The sequence below is a fragment of the Hemicordylus capensis genome, chromosome 4 (assembly GCF_027244095.1).
Source record: "Hemicordylus capensis ecotype Gifberg chromosome 4, rHemCap1.1.pri, whole genome shotgun sequence".
Taxonomy (NCBI): Eukaryota; Metazoa; Chordata; class Lepidosauria; order Squamata; family Cordylidae; genus Hemicordylus; species Hemicordylus capensis.
Genome location: NC_069660.1, coordinates 229,874,093 through 229,890,437, shown reverse-complemented (window position 1 = coordinate 229,890,437; position 16,345 = coordinate 229,874,093). Strand labels below are relative to the sequence as shown.

The window sequence follows — 16,345 nt, the reverse complement described above, 5'->3', positions numbered from 1 at the left end:
TAGGCAGAATCAATTGATTTATTGTGCTGCTTAATTCCTGCTAGTTTCAATAATACTCTCTGGTCATTTTGCAGTAGTGACTGACCAAGAGAGCTGCTGCTCCTCCCAGCAAGCTGCCATGGTGGTACATAGAGTGGCATCTAGAGCAAAGTGCCTGTTATTACTGCTTGAGATCCCAGTTTGAAATTCCCCATGCCTTATTTCCTTTAACAACATTTGAATGTATTTGTTAATGATGGGAATTCATTTTAGCTTGCTCAGAAAGCATTCTGATTTTTCAGCATTTCTAAGAGAATTCTCTGGAAAAGTGTAGGTCTTTCTGAGCTTTTTCAGAGCCAGTTTAGTAAAAAGAAAAACAAAAACTAAGGAGAGCTTGTTCCTTCCAATAACATTTATGCTTGCAAGAAGGATGGGAGCACCAGTTGTGCTGAGGTCTTGGGAGACAGGAGGATCTTGTAGGCTTTTCCTTAAATTACTTAGATGCTCTGATCGTGATCAGGAACATCATTTCTTGCCAGAGTGCTTAGGATATGCAAGCACATTTGCATGTTGCACAGAGTAATTCCAGGGAAGGAGAAATTGGCAAAAACCACCCATGCCCCTCACTGTGTGCAAACACTGCCACATCAGAACTGGAAGTGCATCTGCTACATGCATGCTTCTTTTGGCTGCACATACGCAACATTAGTTAGGATGTTTTTACTTACTTACTTATTGTTTTTATTGGCGTTATATGGTCTACAAACATTTTCCCCAGTACCCCCCTTCGCCACCCATACCCACCCTGCCCACCCCATCAGCCCTCCCCACCCCAAGCCTGCCTCCCACCCACCCCATGCTAGTTGCGAGAAAGTGAGAAAAGAAAGAAGAGATAGCAAGAGAGAGAGACAGAGAGAAGGAAGACAGAAGAAAGGAAAGAAGAGGAGAGAAGGCACAAGCACTTTTGAATCAATAGATATAGTTAAGTAAAAAATGGTTCTTATTTTATGAATAATTCAAGGAAGTTGTCCCAAACTTCTGGCCATTTATCTGATTTATTTGCCTTGAAAAGGGCCCATTTTTCATCCGCTGCTAACTCAAGCAAATCTTGCATCCAGTCCTCAATTCTTGGGGGCTTGGTAGTTTTCCATTGCTATGTTATTAATCATTAGCCATTGTTCCTAAAATGAAGGAACAATGTTAGCACATGTTAGCACATAATTCAGCAGCTAAGTTGACACTGTAGAGCCCTTTCTCCTTTCCCCCCCTTATCTTTTGATAACTACTTGAGTGGAAGAATCCATTCTGGGTGACTTGGACACTAAGTTTGCAATCCAATGCACATTTATCTGGGAGTTAACCTCATGGAACATAGTGAGACTTACTTCTGAATAAACATAGATAGTACTGACCTTAAAATTTCCTTCCAAGAAGATGGCATTTTAAATCCTTTGATTAGCGAGAAAGTTGGGTCTTGCTTGCACATCTCAAATTTATCCATAATGCTGCGCCCTTTAAACAACAAATACACTTTACTTCACTTTGGTCTTTTCATAGCTGAATTTATGAAATTTTAAATTGCTAGTATAAAAGAGACCTGTTTCTAACTTCTCCTGCTTAGTCACCATTTTTTCACCCCAATACTAACTCATAAATATAGCTCAATTTTTTTTTTACAAACACCAAGTAGGCCTGTTCAAAGTCAGATTGGTAAAATTGGACATAGACTAATTTTATCAGAATTAGGGAGGTTCAGAGAGAGTCCAAATACAAATTTATGCACTCCAGTTCAGGTCAGACTTCTCTGACCCCCTTTGAAAAAAGTTGGAGTGGTGAGAGGTTTTTTAATTTCATTTATCTTATGCCCTAACTGCCCATCTACATGCCTGCCCCATGCATATTTAACTTTTTAAAATGTTAATTTCAATCTATAACCCCCTTTCCCCATTCACATTAGCAGCTGCCTTCTGATTTCCAGGTTTTTCGTGCGATTCTCTAATGTGAGTTAGCTTCCTCTTAGATTCTCTGATGTTACCTCACTTTGTGACTTCCGGTGTTGTGTTAATTTTCTTCCAGATTCACAGTGAGTATCCATGGTTACTTTAAAATTATTTGTTGTTGTTCCAACTCCAACCTGAACTTGACACCAATTCTGGCCCCAATCCCGACTCCAATCCCGATTCTGACCTCGACCCTGGCCCTGACTTTCAGAGGGGACCAAAGGACCCGCAAACCAACATCAGTGGGATCGGAAAAAGTTGGGTCGGACCCAAATCCAACTTTTATGTCTGTGCACAAACCTAACATGAAGTATAATTTTGACCACAGAAATATTGGTATGATTCATGTGCTAAATAATCACAATTTATTTTTGTGAATACATAAGAGCTGAAATACAAGGCATGTGCCTAAGTTGTATTTAAAAGGATCAATACCTTTAAATACCTAAAGTATTAAGAAAATAATGGCTGATATGAGGAAAATTGTTCATTAGGCAATGCCTAATTTGTTCTTTTATTTCCATTGGGACTACTTTAAGTAATTTTCCTCATTGTATCAGCCATATACCTTAGAGGACAGTTATTCATTGACCAATGATCATAATTATTCCTAAATCCATTGCTCTGACTACTTTTTGACCAGCAGTGGTCCAAGATGTTTGGCACCTGAAGTGGGTTCCAAATATCTCTTCCCCTTGCATGCATATTCATTACCTACTCACTTACGTGGTTGCTAGGTGGCTGGGTGAGCAACTGAACAGCATATTGCTGTTGTTTCTGATGTGTTATCTTGGCTCTATATTGCTGGTTGGTGGCAAGCAAGAGTGCTGCTATGTCCAGCAACCACCACCGCCATGGAGGAAGGAGAAGCAGCAGAAGAGGAGACAGGGAGAGGAGCGGATTTCCATCCATAAATTAGGACAGTCTAGTAGGATGGTACCATCACCGCTTTGTAATGCTGCCAGCTTCAACAGAGGTGAATGAGCAGAGGTCATTGGCGGTCTATATTTACTGTTTCCCCCAATATCCTGCCTGAAGTGACTCACGTCACCCTGTTGCATGTTGTTCTTGTGCCACAAAAATAGGTGCATGAGGTGAGCAGGCTAGTAATACATATTTTTTTTATTTATCTGCAAAGTTAATGGCTATATAATGATATGTCTTTATTCTTAATATTTATCATTTATACAGCACTATCAATGTACACTGTGCTTTAGAGAGAAACATAGGGGTTGATTGAGGTTATATCCAGACAAGATGGAGGTGCTGCTGGTCAGTAGAAAAGCCAGTCAGGATAGGGTGATTCAATGAGCTCTGGATGGAGTTGTACTCCCCAAGTACTCAGCTTGGGGGTGTTGCTGGACCCGGCTTTGCTTCTGGATACATAGGTGGAGCCAGTTGCCAGGGATGCTTTTTCACAGCTTTGGCTAGTGTGCTAGCTGTGTCCCTTTCTTTAGAAGGCAGATCTGGCCACAGTTACCCATGCCTTAGTCAGGTTGTGGCTGGATTACTGCAATGAGCTTTATGAGGGGCTGCCCTTGAAGAATATTCAGAAACTTCAGTTGTTGCAGAATGCAGCTTCCAGGGAACTACTCGCTTGGAGCATATTACACCTATTTTGAAAGAGCTGCACTGGCTGCCAGTTTGTTTCTGGATCTAATTCAAAGTGCTGGTTATTACCTTTAAAGCCCTTAACAATTTGGGCTGTGGATACTTGAAGGACCACCTGCTCCCAAGGTTTCTGCCTGCCCAACAAAGTCATCAGAGGGGCCTTTGATGCGTGTGCCAATGTTGAGAGAGGCTAAATTGTCATGTACATGGGACAGGGCCGCCTCTGTTGTTGCTCCCAGGCTCTGGAATGCTCTTCCAATGAATGTCCACTCCTTGACATCTGTGGCTGCTTTAAAAACAACGAAAGACCTGTTTATTTGTTCAGGCTTTTACCCCTTACAGGCTGCCAGGTCTCTCAGCTCTCCTGCTTCTGGGTTTATTTGTTTTTTAATAGTTGTTTTTTGTATTATGGCAGGAGTGTTCTTGTATTATGGTTTAACTGATTTTAAGGTTTTAAATGTCATTTTTGATGGAGTTTTATTGTACTTTTTTGTAAGGCATCCCAACTGCCTTGGGATGCCTTATGAAAGGTGGTATAAAAATTGAACAATAAATGCCTGCCATGAGGAGATTATAATTTTAATTTTGTCAGGGTGGCATGGTGGTGTGGGGGAGACAGTGTTGTGAGGGGAATAATGGGAGAAGCAAAACTAAGAGAAAAAGGGACAAATTTCAGCAAATTACGCATACATAGGGTATGTTTCAGCAATACATGACGATGGAGAGCTTATTCAGTATCCTCCCTCACATAAAATGGATGAAACAATGTCTTTTTAAAAGCAGCAGCTTTTCCACTACAGATCATGGACCATTATATAAAACTGGTACCAAGAAGCTGCATTACATTTTGGCCTTGGAAGAGCATTTTGTTTAAGAAATGACTGTGCTATATTTCAGATTAGTTCTTCATTGGCATGAAATCTTCTAGGAGTGAAGCAGTTTTTTCATTACCACTAGGTGTCGTTGTGCCTGTTTTTAACTTTTATATAATAGGTTTTTTTCAAGTGCCTCCCCCAAATTATCAGAGAGTTGAAGACTTTCTCTGCTTATCAACATGTCTGATTAAAAAGAAAGAAAGCAGCAAAAGTGCTCAATATATTGCGACTCAAGCAGTTAAAGAAATTAGAAACCAGATACACGAGAGAGCTTGTGAAGAGTAGAATTTTGACACTTTAGTTTTACATTTCAACATTATGCCTACCCCATCTCTTTTGCTCTGTTTTGTTTTCCAGTGGTTTAATTTAAGCAATTTAGCAGATAGCAGCATATAGATCAGATGGTTGTTCTATTTATATGAAAGCAGCTATCCTGCTTTCAGTGTATTTCCCAGCTAGTGTTGCTTCAACATCTTTTGGTTGCCTTCTCAGATTATTAATATTTCAAATATGTTAACAAAGTGTAGTGTTTTTGTGATCTCAAGTTTTGGTTTTCCAAAGCTGAAGCTGCCTGAACTCCTGATGTGAAGAAGCTGGAAGGTGACATTTCACTAATGACTCCTCCAAGAAATTGACAAAGATTGATAGAGCGGCTCTTTAAGCAAGGTCCCCAGGAGAAGTATGTGTAGAAAAAAACATATGAGATTGTTAGCAGGTTTTTCAAAGATTTAACCATACACTCCTGCATTACAGGTTAAACCTGAGACACAATGACCTGGTTCATTCATAACACAAAACTGGAGGTTGGCGAATCCGCAGTTTCAGTTTGGGACTGTAAATTGGACTGCAGACATTCCTAAAACCTCAGCCAGCCAAACTCCATTTGCCGGAGAGGGTAGCCCTTCCTGCTGCTCATCTGCCAAGAAGCAAGCTCCACAGCCAGACTGTGGGGAAAGTGTTGGTACATCAGTGGAGTGGCCATGATTGGCCATGATCTCAAAGGGGGCGTGCTGAGTGTGACCATGCATTTTTGGAGCGCACCACCCACTCTCAGCAGGGAAATGGCATTTAAATCCCATTAAATGCCTGCCCTGCCATGCCATGCCATGGCGGCACTTCTTCTGGTAGCAATGGCACCAGCAGCCCCCCAAGAGCCCTGCACCCTGATAAGCCAGCACAAGCACAAGTGGGGAGGGATCCAGGAGGGGGTATTTCCTTGTTACTCGGGGGGGGGACATTAAGACTTCCTTGGAGGGGATATGTAGATGAAGAAAAGCAAAAGGATGCTGGAAGGTCTTTCCCACCGCAATCTGGTTGCAAGGCAGAACAAAGCAGTCCGTGAAGACCCAAACAAAATCCTGCTTAGTGGCAGCTTGCTGCTGAGTGGGCATACCCGCACATGAGAGGGCCAGTCTACTGGGGAACCAATGCAGCTGTTAGGGCATTTGGTCAATGAGCTCACAAGTTGAGACAGCCAGCCCACCCACCCACTCACCCAAGTGGCCCCTGCATGTGTGGGACCCCCAACTCTCCATGGTAAAAAAATAAAACAGATTCTCCACAAACTCCCCACCTCCATTACCTGTGAAGGTTTGCACGTACCCAAAGTTGATCTAGATGCTCCATGTGCCATAGCCTGGCTGCATGCACAGAGGGGAGAGAGGAGACACTGGGGCAGACCTTTAAACACATTCAGAATTCAAGTTCCCAGTCTGGGTTTCAGATCTGCCAGCACAGGGATTCATGGGAGAAGGGAGCCCTGGTTCCCCAACGCCCCAGGACAATGAGGTCGGCCTTCGGCAGTGCGGGCTATCCATATGGGTGGGTTGGCTGGTAGAGGGCACACTCCGACAGGTACTCAGCAGCAGTTTCCATGACCAGGTAAGCAGTGAATGCCCATTGAGAGGATGGTGTCAGGAAGTGGTCCAATTCAGAAGATTCTGAGGAGGAACTGCCTGACCCAGAGTCCCCTGATATGGTCCTGCTGCAGGGTGCTGAGGAGGAAGCCCCATGGACAGAGAGCTTATCTATTGTGGAATAGCAGGAGGCTGCCAGGGAGCCATTGCCTTCTTCAGATGGGATGGAACTGAAGGGGTCTAAATTCAGACTGCTCACTCTGCACCATGCTGGTTTCAACTGATTGCTTTGGCGTGCAGTTCCAGTTCCCTGCTCTTGAGTACCTTGCTCCTCTTTGTTCCTGGGACCTTGACCCTGTGCCTGGCTATCAGCTTGTGACTCTTTTTGGAACTCCCTGGACTGTGGAACTGGCAACCAACCCCTCTCCTGGCATTGGCCCATATTGGACATGGCATTCGACTATGATTTATGGACTGATGATTCAAATGTGGTAATTTCCATTGACTTGCTTCCACTGTGCTGCTAGTAAAAGCTCTAATCCCATGCTTTCCAGCTGTTTCTTTGATTTATTGCAGGAGCATGCACCCTTGGCAGCTGACAAGGCTGCAATGGAGCGTTCTGGTGTCTCTGTTGCTGGGCAACTCCTTAGCAGCATAGGTGACAGGAAAGACAGGGCTGGTTCTCTGAGAGGTGGCCAGCAAAAAGTGCAACTGGCATCAAGCAACTGAGTCCCTGGCCAGGTCTGCGCCACTGCCTATATGATTGTGGTTTGGAAATCGGCACGAAACCATGGTTATGGTGGCATCCTGATTTGGACATAATGCCTCAGTAGCCAAAGCTCAGGCAGGGAACCTTTGTGAAAACCGAAAGTTCAAATTAGAGTTAGCCGAGGCAAACTGGAAGCCACTTTTGTCCCCAAACCGCATTTTCATGTATTTGAATATACTGTAGTTTCAGCCTCTGCTACATTTAACTCTGGTTTTGCATATGAACCGGGCCAATATGAACCCTTTAAAGTCAACATCTGTATCTGGCTACATTCCTGAAAACATAGGCCACACTCAGACATGTGATGAAAAGGTGCAGGACTACCTTGATGCAAATTAGCTTAGAACTCTTTGGAGCTGTCAATCATAACCAACAGAGAGTAACAGAGGTTGGAAATGAAGTTGAATGAGAGTGAGGATTTGGGTCTGGGTAGAAACTGTCTCAAAGAGGAGTTGTTCTGAGACTCAAAGGATAAGGCAGTCTAAAAAATAAAGGACTGGATTATTAGGACAGTCTGTAATAAAGACTGGGTTGTGAAGAACAGTTCTGGAAGGAACTGGATTCAAGGTGAAAAGCCTTATCTGTTGTGTGTAAAGTAACTAAGTGCTGTGGGAAGTTCAAATTATCAACTTTGTAACACTTTGAAGAAGCAAGTTAGAAAAAGTATTGATGCTTTTGAACTTTGGTGCTGGAGAAGACCTTTGAGGATACCACGGACAGCCAAGAAAACAAACAATGGATCATAGAACAAATCAATCCAGAATTTTCACTCAAGGCACAAATGACCAGGCTCAAACTATCATACTTTGGACATATTATGTGACAACCCAGCTCCTGTGAGAAGTCCATAATGCTGGAGTCAACACCGACTTGACGGCACTTAATCAATCAGTCAGTCAGTCAATCGTGAAACCAACCTACCAACCAACCTCAGATAACATCTTTAAATAGCATATTTAAAGAAGAAAATATTTTTCTTGTCTTCTTTCAAAATACATTTGACTGACTGTAACAAACCCTCCTCATATCTGCAAAGCCATGTTGTCAGGGTAAAGAAACCAACAGAGCTACAGAGGCTTCATTGTATAATTGGTGGCAGCAAAAATATAAATACACTTATACAAGCCAAAGTAACATCTAAGGTGAAAAACAACTTAAAATAAATTTTACACACATTTCTGACTAAGCCCAAATACTGCGAGACAGAACTCCAAACCAGAGGTAAATGTGTCAGAGGTTCAAGTTTGTGGTCATCAGAAAGTGTGAAACTGTGGTTTTGTCACCCAACCACTGGTCCATTTTTGCTCCCTGAATTTGAACCTTTGGTTAGTAGTGAGGTTCACTGCTAAAACCTTAGAAGACAGCATTGTCTCATCTGAATTCTATTGCTGCTGTAACCTGGGTTTTGTGTGCAAGCTCCTTCTGCTACCATTGAGAGGTCAGCTCAGAGCAGCCCAGCATTTCTCACTGGCCACCTCTCAGAACTGACACACCACCCGCTGCCATCTCCTTTCTCCTCCTGCCTCTGTTTGGCAACAGGGATGACACATCCCTGCAGTTCTGCATTTAAAGGGAAGAAACCAATTGGCAAATGCCTGTTTTCTCCTGCATCTCATCAGCACTAAAGGAATGGGATAATAAGGCAGACCAAGCAAGATAGGTCTCCAGCAATTCAGGACTGCAGTGATTTGTGCACAAACACATGAAGCCCTGGTAACACAAGAAATTGAACAACTAGATTGTTTTGCCAGAGAGGGCATTTATGCCAGGCATTGGGGGAGTGATATCATGGTGCTTATCAGAAATATCAATGTGCTGATACCATGCACAGTGGGGTTCCCATCAAAGCTACATCAGGACAGCACCTGCAGAAACCTTGGCCATTACAACCTTCCTGTGATCCAGTCAATTAAAGGGACAACATGTCACTCCACAATTTTTTTCCTATCTTGGTCCATTGCACCTACTCATCAACAGTGAGACTTGTGTGCTGTTGATGAATATGCATAATGGACAGAGACAGACAGAAAAAGTTGCCTCTAGGGAGGTTGGAAAGTCAGCTTTCCTGTGGCTCTTCTCCTTTGCTGCATTTTGTACATTTACACCATGGAATCAAAGCTACATTGCAATATAAACTCCACTGCAGTGGTGGCCAGTGAGGTGCCACTGGGGCGGGGGCAGTGAGTGGCACCTTAAAAAGTAAATTACAATGTGCTTACCAGCCGTATCACCACACCTGCAAGCTGCCTCGAGCAGATGCACGGAGGCCAGGTGAGTGCCAGAGTCATGCCACCGCCGTGCGGGATGCCATGCGGAGAGCTGTTGCTTGAGGCAGCTTGCAGGTGTAGTGGTACCAATGGTCAGTTCCTTCTAATTTACTTTAAAAGGTGCCTCTCGCTGCCCCTGCTGACACCATCCTCATTGGCTGCCGCTGCTCCATTGCAAACAATGCAAACAATGCAAACCACTGGCTCACTCAACACAATTTTTCATTTTTTCTCTTCCCCTAGACCCCATCACCATCTCCACGTGTCTCGTGCAATCCCCCAGTATAAATAATTGTTCGTATGCAAGACTGTATAGCTGCAAAACTCTTGCAAAGGCAGTGGTGCAAGTGGTGTGAGGAATGGGTTAAAATATCTTCTCCCTGCTGAGGGCAAGTGATCAATGCTAGAAACGCACATCCGTACTGATTGCACCCCTTCAAATATCATGTCCAATGGTTGCCACTTTACTGATGCCCTGACACCTTGCCCACAGTCTGGCAACATGAGTGGTATGGAGTTTGCTGGGATGCAGCCTTGGCGGACCAGGAAGAGGGAGGGGGACCCCCTGTGAAGAGGGAGGGGGACCCCCTGTGAAGCTTGAGGTTGACAAATTGTGGTTGATTGTCTGCAGCATGATTCTGAGCTTCACAGATTAACCGTGGCTTCTTCTAACTGAGGTTTCGTGCTTTGTTCGAACTGGGCCATTAACACATACTTGATTCTGCTTTATTCTGTGCAGATGATTCAAAAGAAAAGTAATGTAAAAATGACATTTCATGTAAATTAACAGAATGAGCAACAAATGAAGAGCATTAGCTTTGTTATTTTGTTAGCAGGACTGAGACTACTACTGCTGCTGCTACTACTACTATATACTGCTTTAGACAAAAATTAGACAGTTTTGAAATTCAGTATCTACTGAATCTAATGTAGTCTAGTACATCTCTTTAAAACTCAGCATTAGAGGAGTTGATTTTTATTATTATTTAAATTGAAAAACAAGGAAAATTTTTACGACGTCTCACCTTAAATTGGCTTGCAAAAATTCAAGCTAATATTACCTAATTCCATTTTTTCCACAATTTCTAACTATGGATTCTGCAGGATTTATTGAATTAGTAAGATAGGGTGTAAGGTATTGACATTATTAAGTTTATATTTTATATGTTTGCCTTAAATATCAAGAAAGATTAAAATCAAGGTTGGGATCAAAATAACAATTTGAGACTTTGGGCATTCCCAGTAGGATATTTTTTATGTTCTGGAAATAGCACATTTCCATGCCATATCACAAACCAATGTTACTACTACTGCTTATGTACCACTCTTCAACAAAAGCTTCCAAAGCAATTTACAGATCTATCTATCTATCTATCTATCTATCTATCTATCTATCTATCTATCTATCTATCTATCTATCTTTTCCCTGTCCTAATATAAGGAAAACACCAATTTAAAAGGTGCTCTTTGCTCAGTTAGCAGGGGTTAAAGAGAGACATACTGATATTCCAGCCCTGGATGTATGATACTTATCATGTATCTTTGGATTCCAGCCTTTTAAATTGTTAATTTCAGTGCAATGTGACCTCAGCTCTGGAAAGTACTGTCATGGAATGTACCATGAGTGTTTTCCCCACTATGCAAGTTCCTGCATAATTACTAGTTACTGCTTATCTACTCTGGACATATCTACATTCATCGTGTAAGATAGGGCCTTTCACATATTGGACAAGCTTATCTGAACTTGTATGCAAAACAGAGAGCTGCTTTGCTATAGTACCATGGCAATAAATAGATTTCAGCAGAATCTCAAGAGTGCATTGTTTTAACAGCACTTTGTTTCTGACAGATAGATAGTTAGGCTTTGGATGTCTTTAGTTAGAGGAAGAACATTCATATATATGGGACTCCCTCAGTAGAAATTCCATACAAACAAACAGGGTGTTTGGGGGAATAACATCTGGAATTTGCCTACAAAGTTCTATGTTGTGTGAAATTTCCAAAATGTTGCATTTGGATGATGGAACTGGAGTTTAATTTACAAATCTTTTCTGAACATCAGATTTATGTTCCTGTACACATATGTTCTGCCATGGGCAGACAGAATTTTAAATTATAATTTCTGTTAAATAGCAAAAGCACTGGAAACTATCATACACTAGCCGTCTATATAAGAAGCAATTGATTGATTGATTAAGTGCAGTCGATGTCGACTCTTAGCGACCACATAGATAGATTCTCTCCAGGATGATCTGTCTTCAACTTGGCCTTTATTGTCTCCCAGTGGTGCATTCACTGCTGTCATAATCGAGTCCATCCACCTTGTTTCTGGTCATCCTCTTCTTCTCTTGCCTTCAACCTTTCCCAGCATTATGGACTTCTAAAGGGAGATGGACCTTCGCATAATGTGTCCAAAGTATAATAGTTTGAGCCTGGTCATTTGTGCCTTGAGTGAAAATTCTGGATTGATTTGTTCTATGATCCATTTGTTTGTTTTCCTGGCTGTCCATGGTATCCCCAAAAGTCTTCTCCAGCACCAAAGTCCAAGAGCGTCAATGCCTTGGTCTATTTACTGAAGACTCTTGTCAGTTTGTGGCACTATGAAATGACACCTGAAAATAGAACTCTTGCCCCTAAGAGACTGTATATTCACATGGAATAATGAATCTGTATTCATATCCCTAGCTGGACAAAATGTTGTGTGCATTATCAAGGTTGACTCAGCCTTCCATCCTTCCGAGGTTGGTGAAACGAATACCCAGAATGTTGGGGGCAATATGCTAAAATCATTGTAAACCACTTAGAGAGCTCCGGCTATAGAGCGGTATATAAATGTAAGTGCTATTGCTATTGCTATTATGGTCTGTATGATCCCCATTGCGCATTGAGGTCATCTGGAGAGGTCTGTCTCCAGATGTCTGGTGGCAACTCAGAACCGGGCCTTCTCTGTAGCTGCTCCTGGCCTATGGAATGCAGTGCTGGCAGATATCTGCAGTTTAGGCTTGCTGTTGGACTTTAAGAGAGCCCTAAAGACTTACTTGTTTGACCTGGCCTTACAAGGTTTTTTTAAAATAGTTTTAAAGTATTTTTAATTGTTGTTAGATTGTGTTAAAATTGTTTTTATATTGTTTTAAGTAGTGTGTTTTAAATGATGTTTTTAAAAAATGTTTTTAAACTAGTTGTGCACTTCCCAGAGCCTCTGGATGGGGTTAGGGTGGTTTATAAATATAATAAATAAATAATGAATAATAATAAATTAACAGGTACTGTGGGTATAATTCTTCTACTCAAAGTATCACTTGGATCTGGATATACTTCACTTCAGCCAGATACACAAATAGTGTCAATCAGCATGAGAAATAGGGAGCTGGCTTAGATACTGTGCAGTGCCCTATTGATGAAAATGCCGGTAAGTGATAAAAGTCAGATAAACAAAGATCAACTGATGGTGTGTATACTGGGGAAGAATGGAAACTTAATGGGCTGGATCTAAATAATCTTATTACTATCAAGTCAAATTTTATTTACAGTCTTAGACAAAAACAGAAAACATATACCATCTGTGGATACAATTACATCTATACAATAATACATTAACATCCTAAAAACAATTCCCCTACATACATCCTGGAAACAATATAACAAAACTTAGCTACAGAGTTAGAAACTGAGGCATCCTCATCTGAAAGTAAAAATTTAACAAGATATTCATCAGACCGGTTTGACAATCTACATATCAAAGGACAAATAAAGCATGTCCTTGGGTTTAAGTGTAGTTTACAGTGCAATAAAATGTGGTCGATGGTTTCTACTTCCCTAGATCCACAGCTACAACAGCGTTCTTCTATGGGGATACCTTGGTATCTCCCTACTAATAACACTAAAGGGAAGGAGTTAACCCTAGCTCTTGGGAATGCCCAGTGGAATTTACTAAGGACAATGGAGGACAAATATTTAGCAGGTGAGAGAGCCATCTTGGATCTTATTCCTTTATAAAACTCTGGTAGAGAGGCCCAGTTATTTTGCAACTCAGTATCTACCAGACATTGTCTCACTGCTCTTTTAGCTTTTGACTGGCCCAACTCCAACAGCCATTCAGGAACTATTCCTAATGAGGTAAGCTTATTGCTTACCTCTAAACACCAAATCAGCTGAGGAACAGCCGATAGGAACTCAGGAATTAGCCCAGTCGGCCTCAAGTGTTTGGCCGCGTGTACTATTTTCTCACATCTATACATCCAAGACAATGTTTTATTTCTGCTTTTCACAGCGGACACCTCTCCTGTCTCTCACTCACTCACTCACTCAAACACACACACACCTTTTGAAACAATGGAAATTTCAGCAGCAGTTTGTGATGGCATATGGATTTTTTGTTCAAAGAAAAAACAGTACCACTGATCATGCCCATACCTTTTTGTGCATCAAAAGTTGCTCTTTGGGTTCTGGATAGAATCTCCAAGATCCAATCTAGCAAAAACCAGGTAGCGATCACTGTAGATGATCTTGATCACATTGGCTTTCTTTCTAGGCAGGAGAACAAGGGAATGAATGTAGGATATCAACAGCCATGTGCTATATATTCAGTGATATATAAGCATGCTTCACACCTGGCTGGAGTTCCTCACTGTTTGAAATGTTCATCTGCACACATGGCTTATTTGGAATGCCGGCTCTGCTCCTTTGTCACTGCTCTTTTTCAGTTCAGTATATAGAAATCAATTCTTCTCTGAATGCTGCTTGACTTTCATGCTTGGAAAAAAATGTTCCTTCTACTGGCCTTTTATCTCATTTGATCAGTAAACCTGCACATGCCAAGCCTTAATAATGAAAGTAATATTAACAGGCGCATAAGTGCTGGTGGCGGATGGGAGAATTGGTATTCAGCAGGATGAAGGAATTAAGTCTAACAACCCTGTCATTACTTCAGAAGAAATTTGCTGCAAGAGAAAATAATGAAATAGAAGGCATTTTGTTCTCCCCTGACTCATACAACTTTTGGGTGTCTGATGGCTGGGTTCCTCTCTTCGAAAGTAAAGCAGACAAGTGCAATACAAAGGAAATGAAATCTTTGTTCTGGAAAAATAATTAAATCCAGAAATGGTGGGAGAATGAATGCCTGTAATGCACATCACCATTAAACCTGCTGTACAATGCATAAAAATCTACTCAATTCATGGAGCAATGGCATGACAAAGCCAAGGAGATATGTTAATCCTGGCTGTGGCCAGCTTTTAAAATTGTCATCCTATCAGGCGTAATATGGGCTGCAGGAGGAAATGCAATAGTCTTCTCTTATTGGAGTGTCGATACATTAAACCCTTTTTGATGAGAAACATTCATTGGATCAATAAGACATTTCCCAACATTTTCCTGCTTGTCTCTTGAACCTTCTATTTCCACCCCAGGTATTAATTGATTCAAATGGCATATGATAGTGACAAAGAAAAAGGAAGAGCTTCCATTTTCTTTCTTCCAGCTATACTTGGAATGCTACCAGCCCTTTTTAGTTCAAGTTTAGGACTGGAGATTCAATTGAGGTGGGGGGATTATTTACAATTCTGTTCATTGTTTTACATTGCTTTCTCTAATATTGAGTTGCACTCTCTTATTAAGGGAGGAGAGAGAGACAGGGGGCCGGTGGGGAGACAGCAGTGGCTAATGCACTAATTGAAGGCATTCTAAAGCAACTTTGAATAATAACAGACAAAGCAGGTCTATTATGCTGGGGGATTTGTTTGGATTTTACCTTTGTCCTATTACCATCTATCAACATAGCAGCCATCATCAATGTGACTGTCTATCACTTGCAAGTTCATCGTTCATATCTCCTTGTCAGTTAAGCTTTATGGTGACATACCCAGAATCTCTGCTTTCCATGCTCTGCTGATTTCACTTACCTGCCTTCTGGGTTTTCCACTTCCTCCCTCCCCTATGAACAGATTAACAAATTCCTTGGTACTGCCGATCAGGTCTGCTTCCAGCCTCAACCACCTACAGTGAGTGAAATGTGTGTATTGTAGGAAACAAGTTAAATACCAAGAGCCTCGATGCATATTATTGGTAAATGCATTTGCCTTTTCAAGTTTACAGCTTGTAACTGTCAGGGGATTACACATGAGACGCTACAAGAGTGAACAGTGCTGCATTCTGTAACTAGCAAGCCGAGTGCTGGCGTTTTATAAGCTGTACACAAGAATCAGCAGGCAGCAGTACTGTTTGGCAATGAGATTTCAGGCAGGGTTGTATTCAAATGCAGGATTACATTTGAGCATGACATTAGACTTATTAAGTCAGAGTGTGCACTGTAAATCTGACACAAAATAAATGAGGCAATTATTACAAAACCAACAAGGCAGCTAAGAAAGAGAAAGCTGGAATAGCATCCTCCCCCCACTCCAGAACTAAAGACAAAGAAGGATGAGAGAAGAGCGACAATTTTGAACACAGCCATCTCATCTGTGCAACAGATCATCTGCATCTAAACTTGGAATGTTATGGCATGTGACACAGGATGGGATGGGGCTAGGCGTATGGTGCCCGATGGAATCTGCAACGAAGACAGTAAAAAGCTGACACTCCTATTTGGCAGACAATTTAGAGGTAGTGTTATTGTCTGTGATGAAGGGGCAAAATATAGGAAAGGCAGACAGACAGATTTCCCACAATAGGCATTATGCACACGAAGGGAAAATTAGACTCTGGGTGACAGAGCTCCTACTGAACCCCTAATGTTGTACAACTAGGCTTAAAATAAAAGAATCATAGAATTTTAGAGCTGGAAGGGACCTAGGAGGTCTTCTAGCCCAACCTCTACTTGAAGTATAAAGACTTAATCCCCTCTAGGGGAAGGGCTTGATGATGTCATCAGAAAGGCTCCAGGCCTGTTCAGAAGTTGAAATAAAGCTGTTGGAAAAAACAGATTTGTCTCAGCTCTCTCAGTATAATACACTACTCAGTGAAGGAAACTGCTACAACATTCCTAACA

At 41.7% G+C, this 16,345-nt stretch overlaps 1 long non-coding RNA gene across 1 annotated transcript; it reads right to left on the bottom strand.

Annotated features, from left to right (window-relative positions):
* Positions 1 to 1,415: 1,415 nt before the first annotated feature.
* On the bottom strand, positions 1,416 to 15,337 carry LOC128322371 (uncharacterized). The gene is made up of 3 exons (XR_008305678.1): positions 15,258 to 15,337; positions 13,771 to 13,880; positions 1,416 to 1,491 (listed from the first exon to the last, which is right to left on the bottom strand). It is a non-coding gene; the product is annotated as an uncharacterized LOC128322371 (long non-coding RNA).
* Positions 15,338 to 16,345: the final 1,008 nt, after the last annotated feature.